The sequence below is a fragment of the Lissotriton vulgaris genome, chromosome 1_2 (genome assembly GCF_964263255.1).
Source record: "Lissotriton vulgaris chromosome 1_2, aLisVul1.2, whole genome shotgun sequence".
Lineage (NCBI taxonomy): Eukaryota > Metazoa > Chordata > Amphibia > Caudata > Salamandridae > Lissotriton > Lissotriton vulgaris.
In genome coordinates, this window is record NC_141686.1 from 79,597,611 (window position 1) to 79,601,676 (window position 4,066).

Consider the following 4,066-nt stretch of genomic DNA (forward strand, 5'->3'; position numbering starts at 1 on the left):
GATAACCGATCTAACTTCCTCTGAAAGATGGAGTTAACACTGTGATTTGTTTTGCTCATATGATAATATTAGATTAACATTTCAAATATACCCAAGTCTGTGGTTATTCAATGAGATAATCAGGTAATTGAACCTATGTTATATTCATCAAATCCTATTCAACTAAAATAGATCCATTAGTTATAGAAAGGGCTTTGGATCAGTAATAGATTAGAGAATTGGTAAGCAAATGAATCTAAAATTTTAGCCCTATAAAATTGACCCCCAGCCGTGTTTACCGGCCTATATGAGTGAGTGTGTTTATGGGCCCTGACGAGTATATAGTGATAGATGTTCGCAGGTTGGTAGCCCGCTGAATCAAAGTATAGATAGTAGGTTGAACAGAGATATTGCTAACCTATATTAATTCACAATTACAGTTATGAGTATCACTCTTAACAACAAGTTACTTGACTACATTCTGCAGACTTCCTTGACCAACAGAAGTCATGGAGCAGAATGGTCAGGTTCTGTGCTAATATTTTATCTTTTACCTCATTCCTCTTTCCCTGCTTCTACCTGCTGGCCATTACATCCCTCTGTATGTGGACACTGGTGAGGATGGCGAGAAGCGGAAAACAGCAAACAAGGTTAATAAAAACTGACACTCGTGGGGAAGATATTTACAATTTACCTTGACTGCCAATAATCTGTGCATGCCAAGTGTGACTCCTCTGTTGCTCCTGGATATATCCTTGCAAGCATAGCAAGAAATATTCCTGCTCCTAAAATCACCCCAAAGGATGCACAGGTCATGGCTCAGATTTTAAAAGATATGGGTATTAATGAATATGAACCCAGAGAGATAAACCAGATGTTAACATTTGCCTCAGATATGTCACCACTATATTTGAGGATGCTAAGATTTACTCAAGCCATGCTAAAAATCAAACATTGATGCTGATGATGTGAGATTGGCAATCCAGTACAGAACAAACCAGTCTTTCACCTCTCCTCCTCCAAGAGATTTTTTATTAGACATAGCAAGACAAAAAACAAAAGCCTTTGCCGTTGATCAAGCTGTATGCTGGACCTAGATTGCCACCTGACAGATACTGTTTGACTGCACCTAACTACAGACTGAAATCTTTGCAAAAAAAGATGTCCTCATCAACAGGAAAAATAACAGTGCCCTAATTAGGTGTTGGTGCTGTTACAAGCAGACCGAGCACACCCACCCTTGGTACTCCTGCACAGTTTGTGTCCGTGTCAACAAAAGTTGGGAACCCAGTGCCACTGACCAGTCAAAGATTCACTGTACAGATTACATCCTCTCAAACTTCAATAAAATCAGCAACTACCACTACCCCTACAGTCCAAAATTTTCTCATTAATCCTTTGTTAATCGGGTCAAAGAACATCCTCATCACAACAAACGCGGTATCCTCACAGAATGCAGCTGAATCAAATCCACTGAAGAGGAAACACGAAGATGACGAGGACTATGATGCGCTCTAAGCTGCTGGTGGTTTGAACTTTTTGTTTTAGAAGAATAGAATTGTCTGTGTGGAGTTTGCGACCAATTCGTTATAGAGCGTTGTCCACGAAGTGTAACTTTTCAACATTTAAGTCAAGTATGTGGGGAACACGGATGGGTCGCATTGGAGTTTGCACTTGTCTTCACATAGAATGCCATCATGTTAAGTCTGTTTGATGGAACCAAGGAATTTCATTTCAGTTTCTTTATCCATAGAGCAACTTTGATTGTTCATCCACTTTTGATCATTTTAATTTGAAAATGAGAACTGGCTCTTCATATGGTAGTAGTATGTTTGAATGTAATGTTTTTTAGACAAGTCATGTTTTCTGTTGTCTTTGGGTAGATACATTTTCCTAAAAAAAAAAAAGTAACATTTTGTTTTTTTTTTATTTAAATTAACTTTCAGTTTGTGTCACTTGCAAATGCTTCAAATTTTTAAATTCGGACTGCTTACATTGAGTCACTACTTTACCACTTTACAATAATGACAACTTTATTTCAATTTCTCGTTGCAAATTACTAAAACCGCAGGCGAAAATAAGTTAAACCATTTTGCCTTTAAATAAAAAAAATACAGAGTTGTTAAAAAATAAATGATGACGAAGAAGTGAATGTCATTTACAGGCTGGGAATTAGGCCATATCTTGAGCTCCTTTCACCCCTTACTGTCACTGGCCATCTTAATGTGCCTGAGCTCTTGAGGTGAAGACTTCGAATGGGAAGCTGCAAGGAAGGCAAAGCACCTTCTGCCCAGTCTTGATTTTTGTACCTTGGAATAAAAGTCATGTTGGTAAAAGATGTATGTAGAGAGTAGGTTGGGACATACGGCTTGACAACTAATTGAAGGTAGGATGGATCTTTTTTGGACAGGTCCTTGAAAATAAAGCATGATGCAACTTGGTTGTTTAGTCACTAATCAATTGTTCTCTCCTTCGCTCTTCTGATATTGTGGCGCCGAGCAGTCCCCGTGGGGATGATTCATTTTGCGCCTAACAAAAAATCAATAATATTAATAATTAGGTCTTGCCTACCAGAAAGCACAAGCATCTAATTTCGAAAGACTTAGGGGTAGATTCTGATCTCGGGCGGAAGGGCTTTGAATCGGATTCGGGTTTGCTGAATCCGATCCCTAGCCTTTGTTTCTGACCGACTCGTTCCCAGTTCCGAACAATCAAGAACGATTCCTGAAACCGTTAAGGCTCACTGAATTGGTTTCCGGACGGCATTCGGACAGGACAAGCTTTTCCAGAGCCGATTCGTAGAGATCTACGGACTTAGGGCCCCATTATGATGGCAGGCGGATCACCACTACCGGGCCGGCGGTGCTCTCCGCCGGCCCGGCAGTGGTGATCCACCCGCCATAAGTCCCTGGTCACCCTGCCATTTTAGTATGGCGGGGGGCACCGCAACGGATGAAAAGACCGTCCACCGCTTTTCCACCGGTCGAAATCTCGACCGGGCAGAAAGCGACACAATATGGTGGCGGTGTCTGCAAGACACCACCATCCTTATTATGATGTGGCATTAGTCATGCCTTTACATGGTGGAGTCTCCACCATGAAAAGGCATGTGGTTTTTGCTACGGGCCCATTGCGGGCCCCCAAGGGGGTGAAGGGGTGGGGGGCTGCACTTGGTGGGTACCTATGGTACCCCCCAACATTGGCATGGACAAGGTGACAGGCACCACCCGGTGCCTATCATGTTGTGCATGCCAATGCACAACGGCCATTCACAGCATTGTGGCGGGCGATGCTGTGAGCACCACCCACCAAAATGTCGTGAATGCGGGTTGCAACCGCCACGGTGGTGATGGCATCCTAATTGACATGCTGGACCACCGCACCACTGGTGGCCGGACCTGGTTCGCTACGGTGGCGGGCGGCCAGGAGTCAGCCCACCATCCTAATGGGGCCCTTGGTTTATGAACAAGAGAGTATGGTGACTGATTCAGAGAGCCTTTCAGATTCGGTTTGCCCAGAATGAAACGGCTGCCAGAATCAGTCTTTTGGAGCTCGTAGAAGGCCCCCCCTTCACCCGGGACCCTCCGGATTGGGCACGTGGGGGGACTTATGGATCCCCCCTTTCCAACCATGCACAATGTGGCAGGCACCATGGGGTGCCCTACATAGGGTGAACTATTTTCCCCAACCACCCCTTTCTTCAATGGAACCTGTGTTCAAGTTTGGAACACAGGCTCCCATCGAAGTCAATGGGAGTCTGAACAAATCAGATACGGATGCATACGAATGCATCGTACTCGTTCGGTAAGACTCCCTCGAGTCCCCCCGAGTCGTACGTAAAGCATTCCGGAACCGAGTCGGTCTGTATGCTTTCCAATGAGTAAAAACTTACATCGGCTTAGAGCCAGCCCTTCATTTACCAGTGGTTGGCTTCATTGTCACTCTCTTTTGTTTGCTTCTTATTCAATGGCTTGGCTCTCTTTTCTTGTGATTGAGACTACCCTGAAGCATAGCCTCTTTACCATCCTTTTCATTGGCTGAATTGTATCTTTCAACTGCTCTCTTTTAAAGAACGGCATTTGTTTTG

The 4,066-nt window shown here is 43.8% G+C and overlaps 1 pseudogene; it reads left to right on the top strand.

Moving 5' to 3' along the window:
• The first annotated feature begins 600 nt into the window (after positions 1-600).
• LOC147733947 (transcription initiation factor TFIID subunit 9-like) lies at positions 601-1,497 on the top strand (annotated as a pseudogene).
• The last annotated feature ends 2,569 nt before the right edge of the window (positions 1,498-4,066 follow it).